We start from the raw sequence: 12,476 nt of genomic DNA, 5'->3' as shown, positions 1-12,476 counted from the left end.
TTCTCACATCTTTCTTACAAAATTGGGACATTTTGACCTATTTTAAAGGGTTTAGTTGGTAGTTATGTGAGTACCGTGGAACAAATTCGAGAATTTACAAATAAAGTACTGTTCTACTTACGAAATTTTCAAGTTACGTTCTGGAACCAATCAATTTCGCAGATAGAGGTATGACTGTACTGCAAAAAAAGTGTAAACTTTGATTTGAAGGCCTAGAAATGGATAGAAAAAAATCACAAGATAATGACAAACCATTACTTTTGTCTTTAACTCATTTCTTGCCATTAGCAAAAGAGTTGCAAAGGCATCTTTTAATCTTTTATCTTTAAGACTGATCTCTGCCCCAACTCCACTAGCGCGTCGGCCTCACAGTGGGAGACGTGGGTTCAAATCCAGGTTGGTCCACGTGTGTGGAGTTTGCATGTTCTCCCCAAGCCTGCGTCGGTTTTCTCCGGGTACTCTTGTTTCCTCCCACATTCAAAAGACATGCTTGGTAGGCTGATTGGACCTTCTAAATTGCCCCTTGGTATGAGTGTGAGCCTGAATCTTGCCCTAAGTAAAATATCGGCTGTGGAAGTAGAGTCATGGGACCCTCCTTCTGCAGAAGCTTCAAAATCTCACTCATCTGTCTCGGTGTGCTTTCTATGAACATTCACAAGGTCGAACACAAATAAAGCACACCGAGACAGATGAGTGAGATTTTGAAGCTTCTGCAGAAGGAGGGTCCGATGACTCTACTTCCACAGACGATATTTTACTTAGGGCAAGATTTCATGACATACAAATTCTCTATGACAAGGGACATACAAATTCCCTGTTACAAAGCTGCAGCGCGACAGTGACACCGATGATGGTGGTGATACTTATGATGTTAAAGGCTACATATAAACATATAAACAAAGGACATACCCTATTACAAAGATGCATGGTTTTGAAACCGATGGTTGTGATGTGATGTGGATGGAAGGTATCTATGACATGGGCATGACACGGATTGAAGGTGATGTCATAGATTGAAACATTATTTGATTACTTTTCAAGATTATTTCACATTTCCCCCTATAGTAACTAAAATATTTTTTATTAATCACATCAATTTGTATCCCTCCTCTCCGGGTTTAGAATACAAACATCATCATCAGTTACTCTTCGCAGGATATGGAAAATAACAAAATCACTTGTCAGGGGACCATCTTAATAGTCAAAACAAACACATTTACACAGAGGAGACGGCATCCTGGAATTCGTCACACTTCAAAGGAGTGCGAGAATCTCCAGCGTGGTTTGATATGCGGTGGTACTGTATGTCACTGTAAGCTACTAGCGTGTGCTGGATTCAAGGTATTGCATCGCTTTACGGTGAGATGGGGTTGCAATAACAATGTAGCTGTTATGGCCAGGTGTCTTGCTGGTGACAGGAACGACATTTTTGTTTGTGTTATCAGTAGATCAGCAGTCTGCTGGCTGTAGGAGTCTGATGTGACCACGACTCCTCGCTTCTGGTCTCCAGGAATCACACCATGCGTCATAGGTCCTTCCAGGGCCTGTGGGGTTTTCTCTTTATGGACACGTGGGGTGTTATCCCAAACTGTAGCAGTTTTTCCGCTTGAGGTGGCAAGTCCACTGAAAGAGAGTCGCATCTCCCTCTGTCGTGGTGTACAGGTACTCCAATCGAACTAGTTGGGGTTCTAGTCGCTCGAACTGTTAAACAAATTCTGTTCAGGGTTTCCCAAATTTCATGGTGATGTGTAGTGGCCAGTGGGTTTGTGCTTGGCCATCTACATCTTCGACTTTGGTTTTTAACTGCCGGACTACAGATGAGGGCCCTTGTGTTGCTAAATCCATGGAGTAGAACGTATGAGGTTCCTCTTGACCTTCGACTACTTTGATCTCCATTTCCTCTCACCTGTGTACTGGTTTCATGCCATCAACTGTGGGGATAAGGCTGATTCCCAGTTTACGGAGTAGGTCTCTTCCCAAGAGGTTCACAGGACAGTTCTTACTCAGGACGAACTTTGCTTCGTGGTTTCGTCCATTTTCATCTGTTATTTTTATCTTCCTCGACTTCTTCAATAGTTCCATGTGTCCTCCTGCTCCAATCACAGTGATCCATTCTCTTCCTGGTATCAATCCTGGCACTTGGTCTTTGATGACTGATTTATCTGCTCCAGTGTCACATAAGAATGTTATTGGTGTTTGTCTTTGTCCCACCAGTAAGGTGTAGTATGGTTTGCTGTCTTTGGCCCGGAGGGTGGACATGATTTCTGTTAAGTCTAACACTTCTGCTGGCGAGCAAGGGGTTTCTTTGTCCTCCTCATCACTTTCTTCAGTTTCCTCCTCTGTGTTAGGCTTCTGTTTCTCTTCCCTCTGGCGTCATTCTTGATATTGATTTTCAGGGTTGAACGGTGGGGGTCTCTGGTTCCCCCTGTGTGGTTTTTTGCAGTCTCGAGCAAAGTGTCCTCTCTGTCCACAATTGTAACACTTGCCTTCTGAGTTTGCTCTTCTTGGTGGGCCGGGTCTTACTCGGCCTCTTCCTCCTCCTCTTCCACGTCCTTGTTGGTAGAATACTTCTGGTGACCCTTGGTTCAACAACGAGGCCGTGGCTTGGGTCAGAGAATTGACTCCTGCGCTTGTCTGCTTTTGGCGGTGTCCCTCCTCATTAGTTGATTCATTGGCATGGTTCGGTATGTGACACAGTACTTCTTTACGAACCCTTTGATTGGGGCCTGGAGCCCTTCCAGGAACCCTTGTCTCAGTTGGGCTTGGTACACCCCTTGGTCACTTTGGTCTTCCATGATCCCACTGTGAGTTTTGAACACTTCTTCAAATCTTGCTCTGAATTTATGAACTCCTTCACCTGGTTCCTGTTTCGTGGCCCTGAACTTGTCATAGCTTGGTGTGGGGGGCCACATGTCTATGGGAGGTCAAGGTTAGGTGGTTGTGCAGGTGAGTAGACATCAGATGAGTGTTTCACGGACAAAGGTTTGGGAACCGTCCGACTTCCAGTCTACTCAGAGTCACCTATGTCTCAAACTACCTTGACCTGGGATTGGTGAATCCACGTCCACCTTTCAGCGATCCTTACTGCTGTGGGGGTGGTGAGTTGAACCACAAATGGGCCTTCCCAGCATGGCAAGGACCAGGACTTCCTTTTTATGACTCGGATCAGGATGCCCTCGTTTGGGCCTGAGGTTGTCTGTAAACAAAAATTTTAAAGTGGGTATTTACACCAACCTCTGGGCATGTCCATCATTTGTCCATCATCCCCCCTGTTGAGACATGGCTCCTCCCATGGCTCAATTTTGGAATAGATTTTTTGGTAGGCACGGCAGGCCTTTAGCTGTGCACAAGTCGTCCGCAGACGGTGTGCCTTACATTTGCATACAGCTATTTGGTTGGGCTTAATACTCCAATGAACAAAAATCACAAATCGTATTTATTCCATCACTAGTTTGTGAAAATCTAAATGCCTTATCAGTCAAAATTAAATATGCTAGCTGGTATTCTATTTTGATCACTGCTTCCTTGTTAAATTCAAGAACTATATTTGTTTTCCTTTCCTGTAATTACACAAATTAACTAATCATAATTAAAATAGGAAAAATACAAAAAGCAAACCAGGCTGCTGTCTCTTCAGGAAAACAGCTCTCCAGTTCTCTGCAACAGTTACATTCACATCAATTAATATCCAGAAACAAATGCATACATTCATAATTCTGAAAAGAATTGAACCCACTAAAATGTAATCGCCCCTTGTTTGTCAAGGTTAATATTTTTAGCATACTTGTCCTTTAGAGCAATTAAAACTCATTACTTATAAAATGCATACTAATCAAGTCCCAATTCATTCAATAATGTGTATCGCGTTGCATATTAAACTCAGTTAGAAATTCAAAATATCCCAATCTAGTGGTCTTTTTATCAAATGTAACATTCCATTGTCTTTGGAGTTTGTCCATCATCCCCCATAAAACTTTCTTAATTAATATTTTTCCTAATATTTTCTTAATTTTTCAATAGTCAGACATGAAATTAAAATCTAGTTACATTTCTATCCATTGTAGTTTCTTTTTTCTTTCTGATCATTTACCCTCTGTAACAAGGTTTAGTCTCAATTGAAACGCTTTCACCCCTTTTTATGGAGACAACAAAACCAATACAAAAAGTTCCCTATAGTTTATGGCATTGATCCTTGAGCAATAATCTTTTGCATTGCTCCCCGAGCAATAATCTCTCCAATCAATATTGGAATGCTTGCCATCAACGTCTGATCATGTCAAAAAGTTTATCTTACCTGTCTCCTCAAATGTTTCAACTGAGAGGACCTTCTTACAGTGCAAAGGTGGATCCACATCCTCCTTTCCAGCTTGTTTTGGCCAGTTCCAATCGTGTTGTGAATAATGGCGAAATAGGATTTGAACTCGTTATGTACGCGCAGTGATTTCATAACGAAATATGGAACCTTTTGCCAATCCCGTCAATTACTTTGTTAACACACTTTGGGTGCCATTATTACTATAAATCAATGGTTCTTTGGAATTCCATATCATGCACTGTCTTTGTTTTTCCATCTCAGTGCTCTCAAATTCCGCATTTCGCATAGCAGATGTGTTCCTCCACTTCAAGTTTAACATTTGGAGTACTGCTGCTGCATTTTCATCAAATTTTTTATTGGCAAAATCTATTTTTTTTCATGTGTTGCTGCCATCCCTGAAAGGGCTTATTGGCGATTTCAGAAATCAATTCCAAGTTTCTAAATCATTTTCCACTTTGACATCTACCGTATTTTCTCGAATTTAACGCGCACTCGAAAATAACACGCAGGTAATTTTGGGCCAAAAACATCTGGAAAAACGCAGTAATCGAATATAGTGCGCACCTAAAATTTCCCGTAATCCTCCGGCATCCTTTGGGCAATTAACGTTCTCTTTCTTACAGATAGGTCGTGCCGTTGCATAAACTTATAGCACCAACATGCAGACGATTTGAAGCCGGAATCCTTGTTGGTTTTTTTCATGATTTTCAGGGCGAGGATACGCAGCTCGACTGTGTTGATGGCACACCCTGCAGCTCTTCTCTCAGCAATCGTTTTAAGAAGTTCTTTCTCTAACTCTGGGAACATTGCTTTTCTTCCACGTCCTGATGCTTTTGCTGTTGCTTTTTCTTTCAATAATGAGTCTTTCTTCTTCCTCCAACCACGGATGTTAGCTTCACTAATATCGAATTTTTTTCCAGCTTCTCTGTTGCCCAATTCCTCTGCCACTTTGATGACTTTTCTTTTGAACGCTGCGGTATAACTTGCTCGTTTTGATGCCATGTTGCTTGTACAATGTCCAAAACTGAACTGAGAGAGGGTGAACTGAGACGAGTACGAGGCTAGAGGGGGGCAGTGGTGGTCTCGGCTTTCCGATTTTCGATCGGCTTTACGAGATGACGTAAAACGGAAAATTTATAATCGTACCGAGCGCGGCAGGCTCCGAAAATCAGCCAATCAGCGAGCTGGAATGCAATACAAAATGGACGCTTCCATTTTGCACTACTGACGGTAAGTTCATGGTGTTTTTATGCTGTTACAGGAAAAATATTGGCGTTGACCATTTGTCTCTATCGCCATTCTACTTTCCAGCTTATTAATGCAGGATTGTGATGTTTGTGAGGCTTGACGATCTTTAATATGCGTGTATTTTGAATTCAAAGTTGGAAATTGCACAATGTCCGTGTGTCAAAGTGAGTTTGACAATGCTTTTTTCGATCGAAAATTTGTAATTTATTTTAGTTATTGATTATAACACGCACCCCATCTATTGGAATTAATTATATAGCAAAAATCTGCGTGTTATAATCGAGAAAATACGGTAGTCGATTGATCATATCTCGGTGGTCAGCCAATCAAAAACACAAAAAGACAGACAACCATTCACGCTCTGACTCATAATCAGACATTGGTGGTCTGCAAATTTTCATCACCGGTGAAGACCGCAATCCCAAGTCTGGGCGTCTTGGCAGCTCTCCTCCTTTTGCTGACCTATCAGCACCAATCATTCTCAAAAGAAATAGGTTAACATCATTTGGTTGACATCAATTGTTTGATGCTAATACACTCCGTGATATTCTAATAGTCATTAATATGACTCACGCTAAAGCATATTTCATCTGCTGATGGGCAAAACAAGATGTACATCCCGTGCACTGAACATACATGATGTTTATTTCATCCCAGGGAAATCATGCCTATCCTAAAATAATTATTTTATCTAAACCTGCCAGGTACAATTTACCTAATAATTGGGATAAATGCCATTTCTGCATTGTCTTCATGTTTGATATCATTAATAATTTGGATGAATGCCATTTTTGCATTATCTTCATGTTTGACATCACTAATGTTCAAAATTATTCTTAATACTTAAGTCTAAACCGCAAATCACTCTCATTTTGCTAAAATAGCTAAATTGTGCTATCTGAATTCCTATTGAATTTCTTATCCGTTTTGTTTACTCAAGATAAGAGCCATTTTCTGTAGCTCACTATTAACACAATTAAAATTTACAATAAGTAGATTAGAGAAAATAACCTTCTATGTCATAATAATGTCAATTTTCTCATCCCTTTTTTTTCGGACCAGCTCTCCCTCTGTCTCTTAGCGGAGTCCCTAACTCCATTAACACGCCAAGACCACTTTGTCTTATCTTACGGCTGTATTTTACGCTATTTCTCTCTAGGGACGTCCCATCCTAATTTATTATCTCTTTAATACTTATTTTGTTATCTTATTTATCCACCCAAGTAGCCTCTTTAGTCATTTGTTTTCTCATTTTGCGCGGCAATCATTGTTTTATAAGTGCGTCGTAACGCACCTCCTGGTTTTATCTATTTTCCCCTTTGAGGATTATGCATGCTATCAGTTATTATTCTATTTCTTTTTTTCTTTATATCGAGCTCTTTCATTATCTTGGCACTGTATAAAAATATATTTATTCTATATTTTTAACAACCCTCGAAGTCCCTTGGCGGGGAGGTGCGACCTCCTCCTATGTCTGCTGTTCAGGCAGAACCTCGTGGATAAGCCGACAATCAGCCACTATCCTGCTGTATACTCTTACATATTTCCGACACACAGAAAACGCTTCCCCAACACACAGGGAATAGTATACGCAACTTTTTCTCCGACGAATGGAGCATTTCCCTTCCTCGAAGGGAAACGGGGCCTTATGCTGGGTTGGATTCTACAAATTAATTTTAACCAGTGCCTTACCGTCTCAGGTGCTTGTCCTGGTTCGATGAGATTCGTCACTGGACCTCGGGGTGACGGGGGACCAATCCCTAATGGCCCCTTCCCTCAATGGGGGATGGCTGACGTCAGTTTTCTTGGCCTCTCGATTCCCCGTTGTCCCAATGCCACAGATCTTGAATCCCGGGTTTAGGCACCAAAATGTCCAGTCCAGTATGAACATTCACAAGGTCGAACACAAATAAAGCACACCGAGACAGATGAGTGAGATTTTGAAGCTTCTGCAGAAGGAGGGTCCGATGACTCTACTTCCACAGCCGATATTTTACTTAGGGCAAGATTTCATGACATACAAATTGTCTATGACAAGGGACATACAAATTCCCTGTGACAAAGATGCAGCACGACAGTGACACCGATGATGGTGGTGATACTGATGATGTTAAAGGCTACACGTAAACATATAAACAAAGGACATACCCTATTACAAAGATGCATGGTTTTGAAACCGATGGTTGTGATGTGGATGGAAGGTATCTATGACATTGGCATGACACGGATTGAAGTTGATGTCATAGATTGAAACATTATTTGATTACTTTTCAAGATTATTTCACATTACTCACCAAAAATCATTTTTACACAATATCCATCCTCCTTTCTTTCTTCCTTCTTTCCTATCGCCATCGGAGCTAATGATGAAAGTCGAGCCTGTCCTGTCATATTTCCGGCATAGTCCGTTTTGAAAATAGCTTTAAATCAACACAACAATATACTATTTGCTTGTAGAGCTAAGTTAGCGCGCTGAAAGTGCCCCACACACCATTTTCCCGGCTGTAACAGGCTTGCTAGCTTCGGAGTTGACCGCCCTTTCTTAATGATGTCCATTTTTTTCCTGAAAAAGTCCGTCTGGAAAATAGCTTTGTGAGCAAACAGAATCTATTTGTTTTTGCTTCTGTCGGCCATAGTGGGTGGAGTTTGCGATCTCGGCTGCCTCGGTACTGCTTTGGCCCGCCTACTAGCCAATCATAGTTTGTGAAAGCAATGACATGTCCGAGCCAGCAAAATGCTAACGCCTATGAAAAATCATTGTGGGGTTGCCAACTCGAAATCTGATTGGTTAAAAGCAACAGTCTAGTTTAATGCAGCAGAGCCCGCAAGAACTGATTGTGCAGGCTTTGAGGCAGATCTGATCTGGCAACAAATAATGGCTGAAATGTGATTGGTTAAATGCTTCAATATGAAAACACACATCTGGAAGCAGTGCAACCAGGGGGAAAAGCAATGAAAGGAAGCTAACAGACCATTTGGAATAATAAGTTTGTATTGATGGACAAAATATAATATGATTCAGATATTTCTTAGGCCAGCAGAGAAGGCCTTGAAGGCCCTGACGGCCCGCCACTGACGTATATATATATTTACGTAAATCTTACTAAAATAATCAAAACACTTTAAGAAAGTAACAATAATCGATATGTAAATTGTAGCTGTTTAACTGTTTTGGTGCCAAAGACGAGACGCATCTATCCAATTGAACTAGGAGAGGCAGGCATTGAGTTAATGTTAATAAAACTCTGTCCTTGTAGAAACATTTTCACTGTTTTGACATCTCTTAGCACACTCATTTCCATGTCACTGGAAACACACTTAACACTGATTTACCACCGAATCAGCACAGTGGCAGTAAATGATTGCGAAAAAGAAAAAAATCCTGGAATAAGACGACCCAACCGCATTAACTATGCAAAATGCAATGAGGTAATACGTGGCACGGGGCAACTTTATCTATGTCTATGCCGCCTTTTGTTTTCCATGTCTTTGCCAGTGGGATAGGCGGATAATTGGCTAGACAACGAGCAGGTTAACAGTGCCTGCGTCATTTTCCCGTGCTGGGAAGCTCCTCAGGCGACGGGTTAGCCCAGATGCAAAGCTCATTGCATCTGTGACAGATGATGTAGTGACCAAAGCGGTGTGGGATTTTTATTCACTTTGCACTTTGGTTTTGAATGGCAAAGGATTTGTCAGCCTAAAACCAATTTGCAAGGTGCGGTGCAGGGCTATTTGTGCAGTAAAGATGGTCACGACCGCTTGGTAGTACAGGGACAATTAGTTGAGGTGATGTTCTCCAGAACTCTCAAGAGCCTGATTTTGTTCACAAGGGGTCTAACTTGTTTGGAAATGTTGACCACAGGGTGCTTATCTTGAATGATGGCAAAGCGCGTCAACAAAACAGGGTAATGTGACTTCAAGATAAAATATTGTCATGGAATTGAGACGAAGAGACATGACGGCAATGCCGTGAGATACGTGTGGTGATTCGTGAAATTTAAAAGGATGAAAAAACAAAAGCTTTCATTTCCGTACCGCATTGTCAACCAATTTTAGACTACATGTTACAATGTTAAAATAAAATGCTCAAGAGAACCGAACAACCTCTACACGTATTCAAGTCGCACTATTCAGAAGCATCAGGGGTAAAAATGGAACACTTCCAAACACCTTAGGTCAAGGGTGTTCAACTCCGGTCCTCGAGGGCCCCTATCCAGTCTGTTTTCCATGTCTCCCTCCACCAACACACCTGAATCAAATAATCAGGATCATGATCAAGCTCCTGAACAGCTTGCTGATTAGTTGATCATTTGATTCAGGTGTAGTAGAGAATGGAGATATGAAAAACAGACTGGATAGGGGCCCTCGAGGACCGTAGTTGGAGACCCCTGTGTCAGGCCCCAGACTAGACGGGTGGCTGGTTGCGCCTGTCACCCAATCACAGGTCCAGCCCCTAATGACTCGAGTGCTGCCAGGTGTGAGTCATTACCCTACAAGGAGTATTTAAGGCCACCAGGAACATGACCATGCTGCTGGATCGACTAAACAGAATGCTGTGAGGTCCCTCTCGCGTTTTTCCTTGCCTGTCTTATTGATACTCGACCTCTTGTTTACACCCAGGATTCCGACCACGCTTTGCCCCCACGACCACGGATCACGGACCAAGGACAACGACCACAGATCACGCACCACAGACAACGACCACAGATCACGGACATCGACTGCGCCTTCGAACCAGTACACGCCACACGGACTCCACGGCAACCGACCTTCCCACTACGGCCATCGACCCGCCTGCGCCGTCCCCTCTTGTGCTCACCCGCAGTTATGATCTTCAATACTAAAATGTGAAATTTCTCAGTACAGACAGAGGCCGCGGACGAGAGTGAGAGAGACTTGACGGATGCGCTTGTAACAACATAAACTTTAAATTTACCGTATTTTCACACCTAGAAAACGCACCGTGTGATAGGGCGCAGTCTCATTTGCGGGTCTATTTTCTGTTTTTTGTCAAAACATTGGACGCTTTGTCCGATAAGGCACTAGCTTACAGTAGGCTAGCAATATGTTATGGCGTACCTATGTTATGTCCATGGTTTCAGTCCATTTTCCAAGCGTTCACACCTGCATTGTGTTGTCATTCATGCTAAGCATTTCCTCTGTATAGGGAATAAGTAGGGGTACGACTGTATATTTAGAGTACCGTAATTACTCGAATATAACGCGCACTCGAAAATAACACGCAGGTAATTTTGGGCCAAAAAAATCTGGAAAAACGCAGTACTCGAATATAGTGCGCACCTAAAATTTCCCGCTGACGAAAATCAGAAATCTTACCTTTTTTTCTTCGTTTCACGATTGTTTTGTTCAAACAAATTTATTCATTAGAATCCTTCAAATGAAGAGTTCCTCTCTCTCTTTGTCTGTCCTCTCATACATCTCTTCGTTGAGAATCCTATCAACGTCCACGCTTCCTTCATCCACTTCCTCTTCCTCCCACAACACATCATCCGATTGGCTTTACGAGATGACGTAAAATCCGTGCGTCAAAGTGAGTTTGACAATGCTTTTTTCGATCGAAAATTTGTAATTTATTTTATTCAATTCAATTTCAATTCAATTTATTTGGCAAGAAAAAGCACCAGGCTAAGGGCCATGTAACAAGACAAAAAAAAAAAAAAAAAAAAATAGTTCTTGATTATAACACGCACCCCCAACTATTGGAATTAATTATATAGCAAAAATATGCGTGTTATATTCGAGTAATTACGGTATTTTAGCACCTCATTTTCAAACTGCAGAGATGCTAAATTAATCGTTTACTGGTGATTGATCAGTGTGCCACACAGTTTGTTCCTGGACGAGATATTTAAAGTTTACCTGCTGAGAAATCTACTTCACCGTTCTCCATTAATCACATCTCTGCCTATTTAGTCCATATGGAGAAGCTAGGCTAAAATATCACCAGCAATACAAAGTCATTCATCACCTGCCTTGTTTGCACGTTTTCGTTTTTAAACAAGTGTCCGACAGGGGTAGTAACATTAAACAAGAAAATGATGTTTTTGTTGTTTCTCTGCTGAAATTAGTTAAAAAACAGGGCATCAGGGCCTTCAAGACCTTCTCTGCTGGCCTAAGAAATATCTGAATCATATTATATTTTGTCCATCAATACTTATTATTCCAAATGGTCTGTTAGCTTCCTTTCATTGCTTTTCCCCCTGGTTGCACTGCTTCCAGATGTGTGTTTTCATATTGAAGCGTTTAACCAATCACATTTCAGCCATTATTTGTTGCCAAGGTCAGAAATCTGCCTCAAAGCCCTCACAATCAGTTCTGCGGGGTCTGCTGCATTAAACAAGACTGTTGCTTTTAACCAATCAGATTTCGAGTTGGCAACCCCACAATGATTTTTCATAGGCGTTAGCATTTTGCTGGCTGGGATACTTCATTGCTTTCACCAACTATGATTGGCTAGTAGGCGGGCCAAAGCCCGGATGTGGAGGCAGCCAGAGATCGCAAACTCCACCCACAATGGCTGACAGATTTGGTTGCAGATTTGTTCACAAAGCTATTTTCCAGACGGACTTTTCCAGAAAAAAATGGACATCATTAAGAAAGGGCGGTCAACTCCGAAGCTAGCAAGCCTGTTACAGCCGGGAAAATGGTGTGTGGGGCACTTTCAGCGCGCTAACTTAGCTCCACAAGCAAATAGTATATTGTTGTGTTGATTTAAAGCTATTTTCAAGACGGACTATGCCGGAAATATGACAGGACAGGCTCGACTTTCATCATTAGCTTCGATGGCGATAGGAAAGAAGGAAGAAAGAAAGGAGGATGGATATTGTGTACAGTTAAAAAGAATTTTTGGTGAGTATAATATGGCTATATTCCTAAATAATATTTCAATTGT

The 12,476-nt window shown here is 41.7% G+C and overlaps 1 long non-coding RNA gene across 2 annotated transcripts in view; it reads right to left on the bottom strand.

The window, feature by feature from the left end:
• Nucleotides 1–693: 693 nt before the first annotated feature.
• Nucleotides 694–12,476, bottom strand: part of LOC144069098 (uncharacterized) — a 36,789-nt gene continuing 25,006 nt past the window's right edge. For both annotated transcript variants that reach the window (XR_013298387.1, XR_013298388.1), the window contains exons 3-4: nt 7,256–7,406; nt 694–3,196 (exon numbers count right to left, since the gene is read on the bottom strand). This is a non-coding gene — a long non-coding RNA (uncharacterized LOC144069098). The remainder of the gene's footprint in view (nt 3,197–7,255; nt 7,407–12,476) is intronic.

This window comes from Stigmatopora argus, chromosome 23 (genome assembly GCF_051989625.1).
Source record: "Stigmatopora argus isolate UIUO_Sarg chromosome 23, RoL_Sarg_1.0, whole genome shotgun sequence".
In the NCBI taxonomy this organism is placed as follows: Eukaryota; Metazoa; Chordata; class Actinopteri; order Syngnathiformes; family Syngnathidae; genus Stigmatopora; species Stigmatopora argus.
Note: the sequence above shows the minus strand (reverse complement) of the source record. Positions and strands in the feature narration are given on the sequence as shown.